The 25,070-nt window shown below is 39.9% G+C and overlaps 1 protein-coding gene across 13 annotated transcripts in view; it reads right to left on the reverse strand.

Moving 5' to 3' along the window:
- The window catches only part of LOC137149266 (sodium channel protein type 5 subunit alpha-like), a 319,903-nt gene that overhangs the window by 43,198 nt on the left and 251,635 nt on the right, over positions 1-25,070 (reverse strand). The gene's annotated exons all lie outside the window — the stretch shown is intronic.

Raw genomic sequence — 25,070 nt, forward strand, 5'->3', positions numbered from 1 at the left:
ACCTCCCACTGGGAGCTGGATGAGAAGTCCTGGCAGCTGATATCTGCTCTTGGCTTGGAGCAAGAGCTTCTCCACCTGCTCCCCACTGGGGCAGCCTTGTCAATTACATGGCTGAGTTGTGAAATTAATATGGCTGCCTGTTCCATCCCGGGAACCAGCCCCTAAGCTTGAGCTTTCTTGTCAATTTCACAGCTCCAGCAGAAGGGTGAAATTGAGAAGAATGACAGCCCCGGAGCCGATGTAAGGGGATGCAGTGTCTACATTGACACTGCATTGCTCTAACTATGCTGACAAAAGCCTTACACCTCTCATCAAGGTGGTTTTATTTTGTTGAAAAAACAGGGCAGTTTTGTCAGTGGGGGGTGGGGGAGTGGGTTTGACTCTGGTTGACAAAACACTCTAGCGTAGACCAGGCCTTCTTATACACTCAGTGTGTGCTGCAGTTAAGAGCTCTGTCTGGGACTAGGACATGAGCCTTGATCAGAACTCCTGTATGAAATGTAAGGGAGGGCTATGCAGCCCCTCTTTGCCCCACCAAGGGACACCCCTTTTTGTAGGCAAGGAAAAATTTATAGCATTTATGCTATAAGTGATTAATTGCATTTTACAGACAGAGAAAAGACTGAATGAATTTTAAAAAATACCCAAAGTGGCAGAAAAGTATTTTCATATAGGCTCTCTCTTAATAAATCATATTCATGCCATTTTGAATCACAGAAGTGTGGGACTGGAAGGGACCTCAATAGGTTATCTAGTCCAGTCCCCTGCACTCAAGGAAGGACTAAATAAGAACTAGATCATTTCTGACAGGTGTTTGTCTAACCTGCTCTAAAAAGCTCCAATGACAGAGATTCCACAATCTCCCTAAGTAATTAGTTCCAGTGCTGAACTACCCGGACAGAAAGCTTTTCCTAATGTCCAACCTAAACCCCCCTTGCTACAGTTTAAGCCCATTGTTTCTTGTCCTATCCTCAAAGATTAAGAAGAACAAATTTTCACCCGCCTCCTCCTTCTAACAACCTCTTATGTACATGAAAACTGTTATGTTCCCTCTCAGTCTTCTCATCTCCAAACTAAACAAACCCAATTTTTTCAATCTTCCCTCATAGGTCATGTTTTCTAGACCTTTAATCATTTTGTTGCTATTCTCTGGACTTTCTCCAGTTTGTCCACATCTTTCCTGAAATGTGGAGCCCAGACCTGGACACAATATTCCAGTTGAGGCCTAATCAGCGCAGAGTAGAGCAGAAGAATTACTTCTTGTGTTTTGCTTAAAACACTCTTGCTAATACATTCCAGAATGATGTTTGTTCTTTTTGCAACAGTGTTACACTGTTGACTTATATTTACCTTGTGATCCCCAGATCCCTTTCTTCAATACTCTTTCCTAGTGAGTCATTTCCCATTTTATGTGTGTGCAACTAATTGTTCTTCTATAAGTTGAGTACTTTGCATTTGTCCTTATTGAATTTCATCCTATTTACTTCAGACCATTTCTCCAGTTATTCCAGATCATTTTGAATTTTAATCCTATCCTCCAAAGCACTTGCAACCCCTCCAAGCTTGGTATCATCCACAAATTTTATAACTGTACTCTCTATGCCATTATCTAAATCATTAATGAAGATATTGAACAGAAACAGACCTAGAACTGATCCATGCAAGACCCCACACAATATGCCTTTCAAGATTGACTGTGAATCACTGATAGCTACACTCTGGGAATGGTTTTCCAATCAGTTATGCACCCACCTAATAATAGCTCCATCTAGGCCATATTTCCCTAGTTTGTTTATGAGAAGGTCATGTAAGACAAAATCAAAAGCTTTACTAAAGTCAAGATGTACCAAATCTACTACTTTTCCCCATCAACAAGGCTTGTTACCCTGTCAAAGAAAGCTCTTAGGTTGGTTTGACATGATTTTTTCTTGACAAATCCATGTTGACTGCTACATATCATCTTATTATCTTCTAGGTGTTGCAAATTGATTGCTTGGTTATTTGCTTCATTATCTCTATGGGTACTGAAGTTATATTGACTGGTCTGTAATTCCCAGGTTATCCTTATTCCACTTTTTTGTAGGTTGGCACTATATTTGCCCTTTTCCTGTCCTGTGGAATCTCTCCTGTCTTCTGTGACTTTTTAAAGATAATCACTAATGGCTCAGATATCTCTTCAGTCAGCTCCTTGAGTATTCTAGGATGTATTTCATCAGACCCCACTGACTTGAAGACATCTTACTTGTCTAAATAACTTTTAATGTGTTCTTTCCCTATTTTAAACTCAGATTCTACCTCATTTTTCACTGACATTCACGATGTTAGATGTCCAATCGCTTCTAACCTTTTTGGTGAAAACAAACAAAAAAGTCATTTAGCACATCCGCCATTTCTCCATTTTCTGTTATTCTCTTTCCCCCCTCATTGAGTAATGGGCCTACCCGTCCTTGGCCTCCTCTTGCTTCTAATGTATTTGTAGAATGTTTTCTTGTTACTCTTTATGTCCGTAGCTAGCTTAATCTCATTTTGTGCCTTGACATTTCTAATTTTGTCCCTACATACTTGTTTTGTTTTTTTCTCCAACTTCTGAAATAAAAAATGGTCTCCAATGCATTCCAAGAACTTGTTGGATAATCTATGCCCTGCTGTATTATTTTTCCAACAGATATCTGGATAGTTGAAATCAAACAAACTGGAGGATTGGGCCAAAAGAAACCTGATGAGGTTCAATAAGGACACATGCACAAAAAGTCCTGCACTTTGGACGGAAGAATCCCATACACAGCTACAGACTGGGGACCGATGAGCTAGGCAGCAGTTCTGCAGAAAAGGACCTGGGGTTACAGTGGATAAGAAGCTGGATATGAGTCAGCAGTGTGCCCTGGTTGCCAAGAAGGCTAATAGCATACTGGGCTGCATTAGTAGGAGCATTGCCAGCAGATCGCGGGAAGTGATTATTCCCCTCTATTCGGCATTGGTGAGGCCGCATTTGGAGTATTGTGTCCAGTTTTGGGCCCCCCACTACAAAAAGGACGTGGACAAGTTGGAGAGAGTCCAGTGGAGGGCAACAAAAATTATTAGGGGGCTGGAGCACAAGACTTATGAGGAGAGGCTGGGGGAACTAGACTTGTTTAGTCTGCAGAAGAGAAGAATGAGGGGAGATTTGATAGCAGCCTTTAACTACCTGAAAGGCGGTTCCAGGGAGGATGGAGCTAGGCTGTTCTCAGTGGTGGCAGATGACAGAACAAGAAGCAACGGTCTCAAATTGCAGTGGGGGAGATCTAGGTTGGACATTAGGAAAAAGGTTTTCACTTGGAGGGTGGTGAAGCACTGGAATGGGTTACCTAGAGAGGTGGTGGAATCTCCATCTTTAGAGGTTTTTAAGCTGCGACTTGACAAAACCCTCGCTGGGATTATTTAGCTGAGATTAGTCCTGCTTTGAGCAGGGGGTTGGACTAGATGACCTCCTGAGGTCCCTTCCAACTCTATGATTCTATGAAATCCTCCATCACCACCAAGTCCTGTGCTTTGGATGATTGTGTTAGTTGTTTAAAAGAAGCCTCATCCACACCTTCTTACTGGTTAGGTGGTCTGTAGTAGACCCCTACCATGACATCACCCTTGTTTTTTACCCCTTTTACCAGTATCCAGAGATTTGCAACCAGTTTGTCATAAACTCTGTACAAAATGGTTTCAGAAAAGGAAGATGCACAGTTGATCACATTAGAAGATTAGAAACAGAAATACCAAAAAAAAAAAAAAGAGGAACAGAGAGTTTATGATAGCTATCTTTTTGGACATAGAAAAAACGTATGACATGCTATGGAGGGAAGGCTCGCTGTATAAACTAGCTGCAACTGGAACAAGAGGAAGAATGTTCTGTTGGATAGGAGATTTCTTAAGTGATAGAATCATACAAGTCAGGGTGCGGGCAGCTTTGTTGAATATTTATAAATTTACTAACAATACTACACAGGTAAGTGTTATCAGCCCATCCCTGTTTAACATTAACTCCTGGAGAGTATATGGGCAGGAATAGGCATTACTCTATTTTAGATGACTGCTATATGGTCCAAACATAGAAAACTTAAGATAGCTGTGGAGAAAACTGATGAGGCGCTCAGGGGGATTTCAAAATGGGGAGATACATGAGGATTTAAGTTCCCACTTGCTAAAACAAAGGGAACAATCTTCACAAAAAGGAAGACTGGGGGAAAAATGGAACCCATATCTCTATACAGAAAAAATACAGGTAGTTCAAAATTTTACATTGTTAGGAGTTATGCTCCATAACAAACTAACCTGGATGATGTCAAGACTAAATGTAAAAATTAGGATGAATCTGCTTAAAAGCATTGATGGGAACAACTGGGGTGTAGATAAGAACAGTCTGTTGATGCTGTAAAGGGCACTAATGAGACCAGTTATACATGATGGATGCCAAGCATTTAATTCAGCATCTAAACCAACACTCAAAAATATTAGAGCTGATCCAAACCCACACTCTGTGAATCACATGTGGTGTGAGTATTACGACTCCCTTGTGTGTGCTGCAGGTAGCAACTGGAGAAATGCCTATAAATGTAAAGATGAAATTGTTAGATTTAACCTTTTGGGCTACGGTTAATGGAAATAGAGCAGATAAGATAAATGAATATACAATGACTGCTGGGAATTAAATAGACAAGAAGTAACTGGGCGCCACAAACTCCAATATGCTAAACAGGGTCAAAAGGTGGGTAAAAGACTTGGGTGAAAAGGATAGTTTGGAAGAAATTAAAATCTTTAGTCATGGTAAATCAAACTAAAGCTGGATGGTTGTCTCTCCACTATGGATTTGGAATTATACAATAAAACAAAGGAAAGAGTGGGACCATTAAATACTGTATGATGAGTAAAGATTTACAAATTTATACATGACAAATGGCATCACTGTTGTCAAATCTATACTGGCAGCTCTAGAGATGACAACACAAGACAGTGGGAAGGCCTTTTATATGCCTGAATTTGGAATTAAGAGATCTATGAGATTATCCAATTTTGTTACCATTATAATGGCCAAATTGATGGCATTCTGTTAGCACCGACCTGGATAAGTAAGGCACAGCCAACTATCCTACTGGGACTCTTTACTGGGTATAATGGTGATTAGAAAGGGAGTCTGGGAAAGCAGGAATGACTTAATCAATGAAATATTGTTCTCAACTATGGAAATAGTACAACTAGGTAATAGTAATAGCATAGATTCTGGCACGACAGGATACTGGGCAATGAAATGGTAGATAAAGTAGAAAAAAATGTCTTAAAAATGAGAAGATTGATATAAAGAGCCCTCTGAGTAAAGAAGACTTCAAAAATTTGGTTGACAGAAAAATTACGAAGGAATGGCAAGAACTATGGACCAAAGAGAAAAAAGGATGAAGGTTCTATGAAATATGTCCTAAGCTTGAGGATAAAGGCATATTTATTATGATGAAAGAAGTGAAGTAACTATATTTAGAGTGCTAACAGGTCACTGTAACCTGAATGGTAATTTATATTTACTGAACAAGCACAAGACATATGCAAATCCAAGAAACAGCTGAGCATCTGCTGTGGCAATGCAGGGATAATTACACAGAAAGAAAGATTGTTTATGAAGAATTCAGACATCGCAAGGTGAAAGGATTTAGGCTGAAAGGATTAGTGAGAGTACCGGGAAAATGGGGTGGCATTAAAAAAAAGCATTACTTCACTTTTTTAAGGATACAGGACTGGTGAGAGGATATAGATTTTTGCCTATGAGAAAACTGAACTAGATGGTGGTTATAGCCTCACATGCCGAAGCTGCTGTACCATAAAATGACATGAAAAGAAAGAAAAGGAGTTGCAGTGTAGAAACTGACAGTCACTCTCTAGGTTTAGAAAGGGAAAAGGAGGAAACCCAGGGAGACAGAAGCCTTGGGATACTGGCCCTAAGGGAATGGTTTACCCAGAAGGATGGAGAAGAGAGCCCAGGGGAGCAAAGTAGGAAGCAGCCCAGGGAAAGAGCAGTGAGGTTAGAGATTGTGAAGACCTTGGCTGCTGGTTGTAGGGTCCCCGGACTGGAACCTGGAGTAGTGGACAGACCCAGGTTCCCCTACAAGCCACTGAACAATAGCACAGGATTGTGGGAGATGCCAACTGGACAGCTGGTCTGGAGGGACTTTGATACTCTGGAAGGTGAGATCAAACCAGAAGACTAAGTCACAAAGAAAAAAAGCACCTTGAGTCAGATAGAGAGAGAACACAGGGTGAGCGAATGACAGAAGGGGGCACCAGACCAGACGAGAGCTGATTTCTCAGACACAGCCATGAGGAAGTGCCCCCGCAGTGAATGTACCCTGTGACAGGCATATAAAACATTAGCAAAAGAGATGATATAAATGAATCCTTAATTTTACTGCTAACTGACAACTAGGCCTCAGTTAGCAGACTCAACTATTTCATGAGTCCATCATAGTTGGTGGCACTACATTCCAATTAGCCAAGGAGGTACTGTCACTTTTAATTCACCCTATCATTCTGGACTTACATTTACCCCCATTTTTAAAAATTCACTTTGGCAAATCATTAGCATCTTCACTTTAAAGTTTTGGGACGCTTACATTCATCCCAAGCTGCTATCACGGCCATGTTTGTGCATGTCAGAGAGAAAAATTGCAGAGCAGGTTTATTACAGAAAAGACTTTTTAAGTCAGTAGTCTAGAAAGAGAAAGGATAATCCAATGGTTAGGGCACTAAAATAGGATTTGGGTTCAGGTCTCTGCTCTATTATAGACTTCCTATATGACCGTGGGCAGGTTCCTTAGTCTCTTTGTGCCTCAATTCCCCACTGTAAAATAAGGATAAAAGCACTTCTCTACCTCAGCTGGGGGTTGTGAGTATAAATACATGAAAGATTGTTAGGTGCTCAGACATTATAATGATGCAGGCCATAACAGAATTTAGAATAGATGATCTATCTTACCTGACAATGCAGGATTTCTTCCTACCACATGTTTTCTGGTGTTTTGTTTAGTCTTATTTTTAATTTGCAAAGCTTTGTAGCTTCTAGTATTTCCTTTGGGAGGATTTTACAGAACCCAATAGATCTCATACAGTTAGGAAGTTTTTCCAAATATTCAGTCTAAATTTTCCTTTCCTTAGTTTAATTCAGCTATTCCTTGTTATATTCCATTGGACACTCCTAAATAATTCCTCTTCTTCCTTGGCATTTACTGCCTTCATTACCTGCAAACTGTTAGGCTATTTTCATGTTCCCATTAATTTGCTACATAACCGATTTATATACACACACACACACATGCCTTTTCAGATTTTACTCAGACTTTACTCAGGCAATATTTGGCTCTTATGCTGGACGATGTCGGTGTCTTGCTTGAGTAAAGACTATGTATAAACCGAGAAGGGACATCAGCATTTGGCCCCTGGTATTTAGTTCTTTTCCCATCATGACTCAGTCTTTCTAGGTCCTGGATCATTTTTCTTGCTCCACCCTGAACTCTTTTCAATTAAACAAATAGTGTCAGTTAGTTCAATACGGAAGGGGAAAACTTTTACCCAGGATGCTGATACGTCACGTGACCCTAAGAAAGGCTCATCACACTACATATGTGAAAACACTGAGTAATAAAAATGGGTGTGGGGAAGGAAGGAGGAGCTGCACAAGACAACTGATATCAACTAAATGCTTGCCTGCCACAAACTGCACAATATCCAACATAAATGGCACTGCAAATGAAGGATGCCATGGTAATACTAACTTTTCCATGAAGTCAACACACATTGGTAATTCAAACTACAAAAGGCTGCAGCAGCTTATAGGGAACACAGAAGCTGTCTGCAGCAGTTATTACTATTTACATTACAGAACTGTCCAACAAGATCAGGATCAAGGCCCTACAGTGACAGGCACTGTACAAGGATATGTTCTCTGCCATAAAGAGCTTACAGTCTTGTGTGCTTCATGGCAGACACCATGGGCACAAGCTGCTGAGTTAAGTACTTCAGTAGGCAAAAACTCCTGCTACAGGTCTCTCCATGTTGCATCTAGCAAGTGCAGAGAGCCGTACCAGTTTGTGTTTGTAAGTTTGTTGCTAGGTCGTTCCTGTAGCCTTGGATCCACAAAGGGGGGGGGGGGGGGCAGGAGGGGAGGAGAGAGAGATAGAGGAAGAGAAGGAGGAATAATGGGAGCTCTGAGAAGGAAGGAGAGGAATAAACCTTACCTCTACCCTTATTTAGCTTCCCAAGTCTTCCTCAGAGGGGTTGAGGTACAAAATGTGTTTATGCTGTGTTTATTTAAAAGTTTCAGTTTTGGCTGTGTGCAATGGGGTATTTGGGCATTCCCACTATGGTTATGACATGTGGTGTGCACACTGGGTTTAATTTATCCGTCTATCTATAGCTCATCCAATGTGTAATACTACTTATCAGAAACTTTCACAACTGCTGACTACTTACATGCTGACTTCTATGAAATGGCAATATGTGTCTCAAACTGGACTGTCTGAGAGTGCCTTCCCCAGCCTTTCCCTGCCCTCCCACCCAGCCATCCACGAATCAATACATTGTTTTGGCAACCCTACTGGTTCTTCATTAGCACAGGAAGCAGGAGTCTCCCAAACACTACTGACTATAGAGTAGGTCCTGTATTTATTGACAAACACTGTTATGGAATTTACTGGAATTTGCTATTTATAGGCCTGTTTCTGCAAACCTTACTGGTAATGGTAGACTAACTCACCCATAAGGTCACCCATAAGGTCAATGGAATAAGGTTGCAGAATCAGTCCCTATGGAATGCATAGTGTTTAATCAAAAATTTTTTTGCTCCCAGCCTCAGTTCATTTCAGTACAGACCCAAGCCAGAAGTCAATCCAAATGCTATTAAAGACTTCCTATCCTAACATTTGTTCCATTGATGCTGCTTCTGAAACAGGCAGCATGAAGTGTCCCTCTTAGAGACCGAGACAAATTTGCCAACAGACCTCAAGGGCTTTAGACTAAAATAGGCATGATGTTGTTTGCCCCACCTTGGCTTCTTTCATGTTGCTGTGGAAAGGCTGCCATTGTTGAACTTTCTCTAATCCTGGTATTTAGGGAAGTTTGTCCCACCTGTTCCTCACTCTCATTGGCCATGGACAGTTTTATGTACACAGATTTCCCCTGCCAAGCAGGATGATCTAACTCAAACTGAGAAGAAGCTGGTTTCAGATGTCAGCTCTAACCCTCCTGGAATCAGGTAAAGACACAGACAAACTAATCCCATCACTGCTCAATCAACAGTTATTTACTAATACTTTCATTTTCTCTTCTTTCAAGGTTGCGTTCAAGAAAAACTAGCTTCAAATCCTTGTGTTTGGATTAACCGCATAAAATGTCCACTCCGGACAGCCCCAGGGATTGTCAGGCCTGTGCCAAATGTTTTAAAGACAGACTTCTTGTCATCTATAAGGCTTAGCAGAACTAGCAACATGTATCCAGACTGTCCCTTTATAGAATATATGCTCCTTTTTCCAGGGCAGCAGCAAGAATGATTGATGAATTAAACATAGCTAAAATATTGGTAATGAACTCTGAAAAGAAACTAGCCTGATTAATAAATGTTTAAAGTTATTGCTAAACTGCTTCTGGTGTGATAAACATCTGACTTTGTAGAGCAGCTTTAGAGTCTGGTAATAATTGATATTTATCTGGAAAATATTCATTGTCTAGGAGTTTATTAATTAAATCTTTCAGTGATTGTCATGAATTTAAAATTCAACACTTAAAAGGGATGTTGCCGTATTCTTTAGATGACAAATTCTGTTTCTTATTTATTTCTGTCCCAATAGTGCCTAGTGAAAATTAGGGCCTCACTGTGTTTGGCACTGTACATCTATCGAGTCAAAGGCAGACCCTGCCCCAAAAAGTTTACTCATTATAGACAAGACAGATGGAGGGAGGGGAAAAGGAATCTGCGACATACACAATGACTTACCTTTAAATTTGTATATTATAAAAAGAAGAAATCCAAATAATTTTAAATGGATTTTTTAAATGAATTAATACCTAAAGTAAAAACAAATCAAAACAAAAAACCAAAACATATAGCAGTAGTTTATGTAGGTGCTGTCTGTATTCCACAACTGCACAAATATGCAGCCTTTATTTATACACAGCATTATTTACAACTTTAGCATAGGCAGTGGGTGGCTAGGGCTAGAGGGGTTGTGTGCCACTTGTTATGTTACTTAGCCTCTCCCTGTGCTTCAGTTTTCCCATCTGTAAAATTGAGATGATTCATTACCTCATAGGTATGTAATGAGATGTAATTTGTTAAAGTTTATTTTAAAAAAAAGTAGTCTGAGATCATTGATCAGTGCTATACAAATGCCAAATATTAGCATCATATTTTCAAACTCAGAAAGAGGCTACTTCTCATTGAGGTTTAGCACTGTGTGAGGTTAGAAAGTTGATGGTTGGCTTTTTAAAACCCAGCCTTCCTTTCTGTACCTATGGCTTGTGTCCATAAATAACTGCATACACAATTTTGTTCTCACAGTTATTCTAGATGTCTCATTGCCTCAGTCATGTAGTTAGAATCTAAATGAGAATAATTGCAGGTGCAAAACAGCACCTGTTACGAACCGAGCCTGTAAAACTTGAGGTACAAAAAGAAGACTGGATTAAAACCAGGCACCTAAAGTCATTATTTCCAAGTTATCCTTAAGACCTTTTTTTTTTTATGTGGAAAAGGTATACTTTTCTAGTCACAAATAAAAATGTCTAAGTGTATTTAGCTTAAAGAGTCTTTAAAAATTTGGTGTATGTGTTGAGGCCTTGGAAAGAAAAGCTTTAGAGGTAGATTTTCAAATGCATAAATGGGACTCAGGTGCCTAACTCCCATCTATGCGATGAAAATCTTGTTCTTAGTCCTAGTCTTGCTCCAGATGGTTTAAATAGAAGCAGGACAGATCCCCAAAAAGAAAATCATTTCAGAAAAATTATGAATGATGGAGAACTAGGAAGCAGAATGGAAATATATATATGCAAGCTTAATTTCTATACTATCAGTAAGTTGAAATCTTAAAGACTTTTAGCACAACTGGCATTTCTTCCATCCTTAACGAGTGTTAATTCCATAATACTTTGTCTTTTAAAAAAGGCATCAACCTACCTTCTGATTCTGGAATTGCAATATATACCACTTAGACATCTAGCTACTTGATTGCAAGATGTAAATCAGATAATTAGATATCTAAGTGCTTTGAATTATGGGCACAAAGGAGGAAGAGTTGTCTTGTAGTTATAGAGCATTAGATGGGAACTCAGGTTCTGGATTCGATTTCCATTGCTCTTACAGTTTCCTTGAGCAAGTTGCGATCTCTCTGTGCCTCACCCTTTTGTCAGTAAAATATTCAGATTGTAAGCTTTGTGGGGCAGTTACTTTTAAAAAAATTATATAACACCTAGCATAACAGGGTCCTGGTCCATGACTGGAGATCCTAGACACAACTGCAACATAAATAAATAAATGGTTTTCCTAACTGACAGGCTAGGAAGAGAAGTTGTGAAGAGAAGTTCATTACTGATCGTAAGGTATTCACAGATACTACACTATTATGGGCCATGTGTGTACCTAGATAGAATTTCCCCCCCCCACAATTATGAAATCAAAGACTGCTTCTCAAAAATCAGATCCAGAACATTTTAAGTAAAGCAATTCAATAAAATTAGGAGTGTGGAGGAGCTTTTTTCCCCGAGACACTTTTACTTGTGCTATTTTCATTTTTTTCCATAATACTCAAACCAAGGCCAGGAAGCTTTCTGATTAATATTCCATGTCCTCAGTTGTGTCACTATTTATTATTTGTGCACTTATCAAGGGAATGTTTTCTTTTGAGAGAACAGCCTTATTGAAATGGCATATGCCACTCCTGTTGGTTTACATTCTTTTAAATAAATCATTTCTGCACTCTAATTGCTTCCTGCTGTTTTTCAGAAAATGCGTTTTGCATCTATGTGTTCTTTTAATCTCTGTCACCTCCTTTACACCTGTTCAGATTTTTCTAACTGGTCCAGTGAATTCCCAAGGCAGATGGCTGGGAATCAAAAATTGCAGCTCAGCTAATTTCTGAGGGCAAGCCTAATGCTCTTTCACTGTGAATTTACACACAGCTAGAAAGGGAAGAGTTCAGCTCTCTTATCAATTTTCAGTTTTCCCACAAAAACATTTTCAAGTATGTTGTCAGCCCCACTCCCAAATCCACCCTTTATTTTTCAAACACACCTTCTTACCACACACAAACAATGGCATATGGGGAGAGGAAGAGGATGAAGCAATTTTCAGAACCATGTGCACCTCCTGATTTGCCAAATGTTGACACACAGGGTCAAATACGTCCTTGGATTACATCTCTGCAACCCCTGTGAATTTAACAGCAGTTGGCACATGTGTAATGGGGGGGAGAAGCTGGCTCAGAAAGTCTGATTTCACATCTGAACATAGTCCACAGTTAAAGAATGCTTTCACTTGTAGCTACAGTCAGTACAGTAACATGCTTGATTTCTAAAGGGCGGCTTAACTTTCAAAAACAAAGATTTTTTTTCAAAAAATTATCTGCAGTAAAGCGAAACAACTAATTCCCTGGCAACCTCATATGAAACTGAGCACTGTTGTCAAGAGTAGGAGGAGGTATTCTTTATTATTATTTAACATTTGAATACAGTATTAGAGTGCCAGAGATATGTGGAGTGATTACTAAGAAAATACAATGACCTATCTGGGGAGTTTACAGTCTGGGGACTCAAACCTACAAGATGCTATGATGAAGTGGGTTGCAGCCCACGAAAGCTTATACCTGCAGAAATTTGTTAGTCTTTAAGGTGCTACAGGACCCCCGTTGTTTTTTTTAATTTAGAATTTCTAAGGTTGATGTGGGAAACATAAGCCTCCCTTGTAGAAAATAATCTACTATTAGGCACAGCCCCTAGAATTTTGAGTTAAGGTTCTATGGTACTGGAGATGACGGTTCTGAGGGAGATTCTGGTCAGCCCTGAATGGTCTCAAAATGTGCTTGCATCTACATAATAAGATACATTAAATGTAGTATTTTATTACATTCAAACAAATCTCACAGAACACTCTCTTTCTGCATGGCAAATATGAGAATGCTGATTCCACAAATCTGCCAAGAAATGCATCTCAAGCGTCATAATGCAGAACAAACAAGGATGGAATATTTACTTTATTGCCTGTTTTGACCCTCACTTTTGCTTTCAGTAGTGCAAACCACCTGCAAGCCACTCCATGGATTAAATTCACCCCTGTGCAGTGGGCCAGCGCAAAGCCTATGTACCACATAGGCACAGCTGCCAAGTTTTGCGCCACTCCCTGTGTGATATATCTCACCAGTGAAAATGTCACTTATTTCCCCCTCAGGGCGCCCCTCAGCAGCAGGACAGGCATGGGGGACACAGAAACCTCTCTCTCCTCCTCCACAGGAGGGAGCGGACCCAAACAGGATGACGGTGTGGAGCCTGGACAGCCAATAGAGAACATGCTGTTGAGGGATTCAGGGACCAAGTGTGGAACAGAAGGCCTGGGGGCTTGTTCAAGAAGAGATAGGAAGTGGCAGGAGAGTCTGAGGCAGTCAGGGATAGGCAGTGGCAGATTTGGTTACAGGGTGAGACCTGGAGTAGACTCCATTATTCTGCATGGCCCTCTCCCACTCCCCATGGCTACAGATTGCTTCCTTCAGTTCATATCCTCATACCCAGTCACTGCCAACTGTCCTTGCTTCCCTCGTGCCACCACAGCTCGTCCCTGCCCCCTTCTGTTCCTGTCCCCACCTCCATTCTACCACTTCCCTCTTCCTACACTTATTCCCCTTTCTTTTCTCTGTACTTCTCAGCAGTCAGGGAATCACTTATGCAGCCAGCTGACTCCTCTTTCTCTTCCATGCCAGTTTTGTGGTGACTGGGCACCAGCAAGCGGAATGTTGAAAGCAGTGGAGACATACTCTGACTGCCCTCAGTACTGGTGCTCAGCGTCACAGCATCTCTGATGACTGGGAGGAGTAATTGTAGGATAATCTTGCTCAGTCCCTGTGGGATGCAAGGGATTCTAGCAAATACGTGAGTGTCATGCTCAATAATTAAACTTGTCTTACTTAAATCCCATGTAAACCTGAAAACAGGTGCTAAGTGCTACACAGATCTCATGCTGCCTCTCTGCTCCTGAGTGAATTTAACTGGTATAAGGAACTCCCATTACCTTCAATGACCATCTCATGAACTGATCAGCCACAAGATGAGGCATTTGTGCAATAAAATGGCATAGAGGCAACACGCCTACGTTAGGGGTATTTTCTTTTCCCATTTGGAAGTGGGTAGGCAACTCAGTGGCGAACTGTGCCTTCTGCCTCTGACTGTTTTGCTATCCCTCCCAATCCACTACCCACCCTGTGTGTTCACTTGCCACACTGTGTCTGAGACCTAAGTGGTTAAAGAAGTGTGTTCTTACCACGTTAGTTAACTTGTGGAAACCAACACAAGGTAAAATCCTAGCAAAGAGAAGGCAGTTTGTAGTTTTCACATGAGTTAGCAAGTTGAGGGGGAGTCTAGACTCCCCCTCAACTTGCTAACTCATGTGAAAACTTCAGCTGCCTTGTCTTCAGTAGGATTTTCTCTCACGTTAGTTACAAAGTTAGGTAACACATAGTAAGAATTCAACTTTTCTCCTACTGAAGACAAGGCCCTTGATTGTAAAATCTCAGGGTGGGGACTTTCTTCCTTAGTTGTCTTTGAGCTTTCAGACCCAGAAAGATACATGCTGAGGCATCTTTTAAGAACCCCATAACAATACTTGCTTTTTGGAATTGGAATAAAACTAGGCACGTTAGAATAAAACTTGTTCGGAAGTAATAATTTTTTGTTGTACCCTGTAGATTTTCAGTAACTATTTAACTCGCATGGACTCCTCCATGTGAAAAGGTCTATTGTTTTTGCTTTAGCTCCCTGCATTGACATCACACTGTTCTTGTAAGCTTTTGATAACAAAGGTGAGATTAAATTCAGCACATGCTTTTAAGATATTTTCCAAACAATACAAACAAGGTTTCACTGCTGTTTGGGAACGACTGATTACAACAGATTGTGCAATTACTGGCAAAGCAAACAGAAATCATCTCGCTAATCAACAGGGAATACAAATGTAGAAAATTAAAGTAATCATAAGCCATCAATATTTGCCTCAGACAACAAGTTTTTAATTGTCACTTAAAAACAATCCAACACAAGAGCATAATTCACTTCAGTTCTTGATGCTAAGTAGCAAGACTTGCAAGTTTCAAGCTGCTAGTCTCAAAACCAGGGATTGTTAGATTTTTGACACAAGACAGCAGTCAGGCATTCCTTTCTAAGTTTAATATAGAAATCCTAGAACACATCATTTCCAGGAAACTAATTGGGAAAGTAATGATCTGTGTTTGATTTCAGCACTCTGTGGAAAATGATGTTTTACTTAATGACAACACCTGTGAGCAGCTCTCAAACTAATACACAGGAAGTTGTCCCCAAAGGAATACAAGTCTCTAAGTACAAGCTAATCAGATCATGGCCACTGGCAACACACATTCCGTTACATCTCCATTCACAAAAAAGTGGGATAATCCTCTTGATACAATTTGCTGGCTGGGAGACCTAGTAAAACATTATTTCACTTTCACAACAGCAACTACGAAATCCCAATTAGTGGACTTTGTCTGAGTAGCTGACAGCCTGAGTAATTTTGCCGGTTAGCATCTGGCAACACAGTAAGTCTCTTTCTCTCTGCAGGGTTTTCAAACTATTGTGTGGATAATAGTTCACTCCAGTTCTAAGCAATATCTGCTGCTATGGTAGCAGAACGGGTTCTCTGGGAAGTGGGGATGGAACAAACACAAACTTCTCTGCTAGACTTTCAATAGGTGACATTTGCTGAGGATCTCGACTAGGGGGACAAGGGAGGATGTATGGGTCATGACCTATGAATTATATCCCTTTCCATCCAGTCTGATGTATTCTAGGTAGGAAGTGTTGGGACCTATGTTGCAGATACTGTCAATATCTCCAGAAGAAAAAGAACAAGATGCCAATTTCTCTTGAGAAAGTGATTGTTAGATACTTGCTCAAGACAACGTAGTTATAGAGTCATAGTCATAGAATTTAAACCCAGAAGGGACCAACAGTTCATCTAGTTTCACCTCCTGTATATCACAGGCAACCACCACAACCCAGCATCCATACACTAAACTCAACACTCTAAATTAAACCAAATTAGAGTGTTCCCAAAATCAATCCTTGAGGAATTCCTCTAGTAATCTTACTACACTTCGATAGTTCGTCTTTCAGTACAACATGACCCGTTACAGACCACTAGAAACTAAACTATTGTGTGCCGCAGAAAAGAATAGGAGGAAATTAGGTGCACCAATATCTGAGGACCCTGCAATGGCAGAAAAATGATAGAGATATAGCCAGATAATCCTGGCAAGTGACCTGAACCTTATGCTGCAGAGGAAGGTGAAAAACTTTTAAGTCACTACCAATCTGACCTGAGGGAAAATTTCTTCCCAATCCCACATATTGCAAAAAATTAGACCCTGAACACGTGAGCAAGAACCAGCCACCTAAAGCTCCCGAGAGAGAAGATAATCAGTGCCATCCAGTATCCCATCTCCTGATGTGGCTATCTCTGATGCTTCAGAAGGAGGACACCAAAAAAACCACACCCCAGAATACATTGGGGGGGAGGGGAGGGAAATAAACCTCTTTCTGGCAGCTCTGTCAATGTATTTATAGAACCCAATCATATCCTCTCTCAGCCTTCTTTTGGCTAGGCTAAACAAGACAAACTCTTCCAGTCTCCTCTCAAAAGATAGGCCTTCCATTCCCCTGATCATCCTCTTTTCTGCACCTGATCTAGTTTAAACTAATCTTTCTTGAATATAAGTGATCATAATTGTACACAGTATTCCATATGAGGTCTTACCAGTGCCTTGTACAATGACATTAATACTTCTCTATCTCTACTGGAAATGCCTCATCCTAGGCATCCTAGGATTTCTTATCTTTCTTACACAATGACTTGATGGCATTCTGAAGTCAAAAAAGCATTTGCCTTTTTCTGTCTCACCATATTGGTAGCTCATCAACGTCCTGTGATCAACCAACACACCAGAGTTTCTCTACACTTTTGCTTCCAACTGATGAGACCCCAGCTTGTAGCAGATATTCTTATTATTAGACCCTAAGTGCATGACCTTAAATTTCAAGGTCAGACAGATCTTACTGATGATGCCTCCGAACTTTGTATCATCATCAAGTTTCATTAGAACACTTCTATTTTTTGTGTCAAAGTTATTAATATTGAGAAAGATTGGTCCCTAGACCAATCCTTGAGGAATTCCACTAGTAACCTCCCTCCAGTCCAATAATTCATCTTTCAGCACAACCTCTTGCCTTCTCCCCTTTAGCCAGTTCCTTATCCACCCTACAATTCTTGTACTGATCCCCATCTCCCCTAATTTAACTAATAATTTCCCATGTGGTACTGTGTCAAATGCTATCTTGAAGTCCATGTATACTAGATCTACTGCATTTCACTTATCTAAAAAATCAGTTATTTTTTCAAAGAAGAAAATGAGATTAGTTTGGCATGATCTACCTTTGGTAAATCCATGTTGCATTATAGTTACCCTTCACAACTTATTGCAGTCTTGCATAATAATGAGGTTAAACTAACAAGTCTGTAATTTCCCATATCACTCCCCCATTTCTTAAATATAGGTACAACATTACCTATTCTCTAGTTATAAGGTACTACCCCCCAAATAGGTAGATATATTAAATCCTTGCTACTGGACTAGCAATCTCGTGTGGTAGTTCTTTCAGTATTCTGGGATGGTCTCCCTGATTTGAGTACATTAAACTAAGTATTTCTTCCACCTCAGATGTGATAATTTCCATTTCTATACACTCATTTCCAATAGCTGTTCTGCTTTCATGCTCATGGTCCATATTATCATCCTTACTGAAAACTGAGGTAAAATATTTAATTAGTTATGGTGCTATACTGAAATTATCTTTAGTTTCCTTCCCATCCACTCATCTCTTGACTGAGGCAGCCTCTCCAGTTATCACTTGTTTCAGAAAGAAATTTGTGAAGAAAGACATCTTTGATCACACTCAATTTGTTTTAAACCAGGGTACAAACACAGAAGTGGATAATTGAGGAATGTCTTGGAATTAGCTTCCCATTGATACAATTGATCCGGCAGGCTCAGGGTGCTGCTGCCATCCTGATTCTTTAAGGGAGAAGCTGGTGCCACCTCCCTCTGCCAACACCGCAAAGTTGACTAAAAGGGGCGGAGATCATGCCTGGAGCCAACCTGTTCTAAACTGGCTGCCTGAGTCAGCCACCAGGATTCCTAATCTTTCTTACACAAGGATTTGATGACATTCTGAAGTCAAACCCATTCAGCCTTTGCTTTGGCTCTTGCCAAACGTGTCTTTGAAAACTCAGGATTGTAGCCTCATCTTTTTCTTAGCTCCAGCTGCAGTGAGCGCCTCCTCACTGATCCATGGATGACGTTTGAAAGGCTGAGGCCCCAGCACTGAGCTGGCAGATGGTCAGCACTGATGACTTGAAACAACACCATTCCTAATCAGATGACAAAGGGAGTAAGACTTCAGTCTCTAATGCTTTGATGGCCTTACACAGTTCAGAACTGAAAGCAATTTGGTAGCTTTTGGTTATAATAAGAGCTTTGGGTTGAACTGGGCTAATTTCGGCCTGTTAACTGGATGTCATCAAAGTCAGAGGTGCACTTTTGACAACAGAAGCTGATGGTTCATCTCAAGTTCAGCAGTGTCTGTTGTCTGCAGTCTCACTTGCATTTGAAGCGAGGCAGGAAGCTCCAGTACAGCCACCTTCCTTCAGCCAAGAAGAGATCCAGGTTGTAGTCCATAAAATGAAGTCAGGGATGGCACCAGGGGTTGTAACATAATTCCCGAGTTGCTGAAGACAGGTGAAAGTGTTGTTGTACGGTTGCTGGATAGGCTCTGCCAGATCTTCTGTCTCACTACTATAAACCCTAATGACATTATTAAGGGTGCTGGTTGCTTCTGTTTAAAGAGGCCGAGAAGGCAGAATAGCAACGATAGAGGTGTTATGCTGTTGTCAGTCTCAGGCACAAGTCTTCACTTCCGTGTTAATAACTCGAATCAATGGTGCACTTTGTGGAAAAGATTGGGATAACTCACTGTGACTTTAGATCTGGTTGCTCCACTATCAACCAGACCTTTAGTTTGAAATAGCTTTATGAAAAGATAGCTGAATTTAATAAGCCATGCACAGCACTTCTTATAAAATTCTGTCAGACCTTTGATTCAATGCATTGAGCAAGTTTGTGGGATCTGATGAAGCAACTCAGTGTCCCTGGGAAGATAATATCATTGAAAAAAGAGCTCTATAATGAATGGAAAATTGTGTCTGTGTCAATGGCAGATACATAGCATGGGTAAGAAGTAGCACACAATGGTCTGGTTTTTAATCTGTATAAAACTCAGTCCCTGGCCACTACCATCAAGCAACCTGTAGATTACAACCAGATCAGAATTAACCTGTTTGGGCCGGACATCGAGCAGGTGACAATTGTCAAATATATGGGCACTGTCATAGACAGTGTTGAAGAATGCCCGAAAGATGTGGACATTCGTATAGCGGCAGCAGCTGCCATGATTCAAACACTTCACCTGCTTCTGTGGGGACGTTGCAACATCAAGCTTGCTACAAAGCTTAGACTCTATAGAATGGCAGTTATACCAACTCTGTTATACCGAAGTTAAATGTGGGCAATGAGGAAGGCTGAAGAATACCAAACTGATGTTTTTGAATCTTGTCATATCTGTTAGCTGCTCCATTTCAAGTGTCAGGACAAGATCAGAAATGAAGATATTCAGAGCCAAACCCAGCAACTGCCTCCATCAGCATGTTTGGTTTTGGTGGCTTTCTTGGTATGGACATATTATTAGCATGGAAGACCAACACATTTCAAAGTGTGTACCAACGATTGCCACTACATGGCTGGTGATCATGTGGGTGCCAAAAGCTTTGGTGGCATGTTAAGATTGCCAGTGATGGATATAAACTGAATATCCAGCCAGACCACCTTAACAACCTAGCTAGAGATCGATCCAGCTGGTGCTCAATCTGCAAGGAGGTCACGTCGATTTGGGATTTGCCAGGATGATGATAACACAGAACCAACATTGGTGATGACTGCTTGATAATCTTCTGGAAATGGATGAAGATTATGTGTGGATATCATAAGATGACATAGATACCTTGACCATGAGCATTTGTTTACTGTACTGCAGACCTTTGCAGAAGTTGAAAAACGGACTGCTCCTTTTTTTTCTTTTGAGCATTCCCAGAGACAGATTAGGACAATTACTCATCTTCCCCAAAAGCTCTCTTGTTAGAGGTTCTCTAGGGTACTATTCTGTTCCCTCCTTGTACAATGTGTATATAGATGCACTGGGATATGGTTAGTGAGGAAATTATTGATTGAAGTGCTTTAAGTATTGGAGTGACACCAGTGTGTAGACTGCCACTTTTTGTAAATCAACCACTGCAATAGCGTATGCAGTGTCAACAGAATTTGGGGCATGTATTAGAGCTAGCTGGCTTAAACTCAAACTAGGTAAAGCTGAGGTAATGTTACTAGAGTAGAGAAAACAACTGAAAGGAACATCAAACACTATAAAAGCATACATGGTTGATGGAGTCTACCTGCTACTTTAAAAATTCAGTGTTGGGATTTGTTGTATCTTCAGTTGCTCCCGGATACATACATACAGAGCTGGGTAAACAACATTCACAAACATCTATTTTAATTCCTAGTTTTGGCCATGTTCATGCTTCTTTATTAATCTGCTATGTTTGAACAAGAATATTTTGATAAGTTAGGTGTATTCAAGTTAGTGGGGCCTGATGTAATTTATCCTAGAGTACTTAAGGAATTATCCGACTGCAATTATCTTTGACAACTCATTCAGGGTGCATGAGGTCTCAGAGGATTGGAGAAGGGCAAATATAGTACCTATCATTAAAAAGGGGAACAAAGAGGATCCAAGAAATTATAGACCAGTCAGTCTAACTTCAATACATGGAAAGATACTCGAAAAAATTATTAAATAATCAATTTGTAAGCACCTACAGGATAACAGGGTTATAAATAATAGCCAACATGGATTTGTCAAGAACAAGTCATGCCAAACCAAACTAATTTATTTCTTTTGGTAAGGTTACTGTCCTAGTGAATGGGAGGAAGCTGTAGATCTCACATATCTTGATTTTATTAAGGCTTTTGACACAGTCCCACATGAAATTCTCATAAGAACAATAGGGAAATATGATTGAGATGCAATTACTATATGGTGGGTGAAAATCGGCTTGAAAGAACGTACCTATAGAGTAATTATCAATGGTGTACTGTCAAACTGGGGTGATGTATCTAGTAGGTAGGGTGACTAGATTGCAAGTGTGAAAAATCGGGATGGGGGTAGAGGGAAATAGGTGCCCATATAAGACAAAGCCCCAAATATCAGGATTGTCCCTATAAAATCGGGACATCTGGTCACCCTACCAGTGGGGCCCAGCAGGGGTTTGTCTTGTGTCTGGTATTAATGACTTGGATAATGGAGTAGAATGTATGCTTATAAAATTTGTGGATGACACCACTCTAGGAAGGGTTGCTAGCATTTTGGAGGACAGGATTAGAATTCAAAATGACCTTGACAAATTGGAGAATTAGTTTGAAATCAACAGGATGAAATTCAATGAAGACAAGTTCAAAGAAAAAAATCAAAACGAATATTTACAAAATGGGGAATAACTGGCTACGCAATAGTACTTCTGAAAAGGATCAGGGGTTATAGTGGATCGCAAATTGAATATGAGCCAATAATGTGATGTAGCTGTGAAAAAAGCTAATACTACTCTGTATTAACATGATTGTCATATGTAAGATCTGGGAGGTAACTGTTTGCTCTATACTGCAGTGGTGAGGCCTCAGCTGGAGTGCTGTGTCCAGTTCTGGAAATCACACTTTAAGAAAGATATGGACAAATTGGAATGAGTCCAGAGGAGATCAAGAAAAATGATACAAGGTTTAGAAGACCTGACCTATGAGGAAAGGTTAAAAAGATTGGGCATGTTTAGCCTTGAGAAAAGAAGGCTGAGGAGGGGCCTGATAACAATTTTCAAATATATTAAGAGCTGTTATAAAGAGGACAATGATCAACAGTTCTTGACATCTCCAGAAGTTAGGACAGGAAGTAATGGGTGTAATTTGCAGCAAGGGAGATTTAGGTTACCTATTAGGAAAAACTTTCTAACTATAAGAGTAGTTAAGCATTAGAATAGATTTCAGAGGGAGGTTGTACAATCCTCATCAATGGAGGTTTGTAAGAATACGTTAGACAACCACCTGTCAGGGATGGTCTAGGTATACTTGGTCCTGCCTCAGTGCAGGGATTTGGGCTATTTGACCTCTTGAAGTCCCTTCCAGTTCTACCTTTTATGATTCTAAGTTTTTGTTTGTATAAATGGCAATTCTTTGTGAGTATATGGGTAATTGTGAGTGACCAGAGTTTCTGATTATCTCATGCAAATGAGAATGAACTCACATCTATTCAAGCTTCAGACCTGTTACAATCTCTCAGTATATTCCTAGTTGAGAAGAACTATGAGTTTAGCATGGCCATCATCCTGCTTCATGTGCACACAGATATCAATGTTCACTGTAAATTGACTGAATTAGATTTATCTTAGTAGTACAGTTGCAAAGTAGATAGGTGTATCCAGTATTTGAGTAGACTCCTATAGAAGTCTTTCCCATCAATCCTAGGTTTTAATGACTGTGCATTTTGCTTTTTTGCCATTTTCCCCAACAAGTCTGTTACTATTCACTTAACATGGCCTTACTATGCTGCAATATGTTTAAAAATGCTTTTAAAAATGTTTTATTGTTAAATTGGCACATTCCTTTAAGATTTATTGAGGCCCATTATCAGAGATCATTCTTCAGGGATTCTATATCTGGCAAAAATAGCTTCCAGTATGTGGATTACTGTGGATTTTTGATGTCCAGACTTTGACATCTAGAATCTACTTTAGTTAACCACAATTATGAGATAGTCATTGCTGTTTCACAGGCACAAATCAGTGTCAAAGATCTGTCACAGAGCTGAGTAAGTACCTCAAAAACATTCCTCAAATACGTGCTTAAATAATGAACAGAATATGATTTATAGCCCTTTTGGATTCACTTATCATTTAGAGTCTAGTGAGCTAATTTCCTAGCTGAAATGTTCATAGAAATTGAATTTTAAGTGAATATCAGTGTATATTTGCTGAAAGCAAATTCTGAACTGTTTATACAAGTATTGGCACAAGAAAACTGATTGTAAGGGTTACATTACTACAACCAGAATACACGTGACTGACATTTCCACTGAAAAATCAGCCAACACAGCTTGAATTTTGAATATTCACAATAAACTGCTCATGAACAATTGGCAAATCAAGAATTGTTAAGTAATTAATTTTGAATAACAAATATAATTGAGAAAGTCAGACAAATGGTTTATCGCTTCCTTGGAACAGTTAATTCATCCTTTCACTCCCCAGCTCAGTTCAGTGGCAGTAGATTTGGTTCTCAAAGCACAGAAGAAATTAAAATTAAAAGGAAAAATTGCATAGGAAAATCATAGCATGTCAGTGTCCTGATTCATAGTTGTACAGTGCTGGTAAACAATACAGGTTGGAGAGGAGCATCTGTTAAAACCTTTGAAAAAATAGTGCAGGACTTTTACAAATACTATCAAAAAATGACTTTGGGGGTCAGAAAGAGGCAAGGTGAAAAACTGTCAACTGGGAACATTATAGACAAGTGTTTTCCTTGAGTCTGTTAAGTAACTTGAGTGACTCATGTAACAGATAATTTTTGGTTAACTAAATGGGTTTGCAAAAGCAAAAGTTTAAATATATTTTGAGAATCCAAACTGTCTATATCACCAGAAAGACTTGAGAGTAAATGTTCAGTGTGACCTAGTGTTACATGTACAAACTCCATTATTCAAAGGGATATCTGTACATAAACTTTCTGGGTAAGATGCTGACTTTGGATTCACAAATAACTCTCATTAAATAAGTTTTACGCATGGAGGACAGAATTTAGCTTGGGCCCTCAATTTCACTCCCTTTGGTATTCATTAAATGCTACACATATAATCTTATAACATATGGCTGGCATTGGCCACTGTCAGAAGACAGGATGCTGGGCTTGATGGACAGTATGACCATTCTTATGTTCTTATATTCTTATGTATTTTTAACAACTGTGGAACTCACTTAAAACTGTTTGTAATGAAGCAGAATTAATTGTTCCAATTCATGAAAAATTCCTGCTCGTCTGTAAAAAAGAAGCCTTGGTACAGTGTATCTAGCCTTTAGTGAATTCAACAGCCATGTTCATAAGCTGAATATATGGACTTAAAGTCCACATCCAAGCACTCTGATACTTTGGAATCTACATGTTTACAGCTGGTCCTTATATGTACCAGCATCCAAAGACCCCTGAACTTTAGTGGAAGAATGGGTAAAAATCTGGATCTATCATTCTTGTAGTTTGATCTTACCTTTATTCAGCCTGGCTGTCTAATTTTAAGGATTTCCTTATTAGGGAAACTCAGAATGGCAAATTTCAATATACGAAAGTATGAGGGAATCAAATTCTTTTGCAAGACTTTGTAATAGAGAAATCATTTTCAGTTCAAGGAAATTTTTCATGCCTTCATCTCCTGGACTCCTTCACTTGTAAATACTTGGGAGATGATACTGAACACATTGTTACATACCCCTGGCAGCCTCCCTAGGAAACTATGCCAGGGGATAGCTTCTCTAATCTGCTGAAAGACTTGTGTGCCGAGGTCATGTGCAGCACAGTCGGAGGTAACCA

Source organism: Emydura macquarii, unplaced genomic scaffold (genome assembly GCF_026122565.2).
Source record: "Emydura macquarii macquarii isolate MOO-44397 ecotype Brisbane River unplaced genomic scaffold, CSIRO-AGI_Emac_v2 contig_719, whole genome shotgun sequence".
In the NCBI taxonomy this organism is placed as follows: Eukaryota; Metazoa; Chordata; order Testudines; family Chelidae; genus Emydura; species Emydura macquarii.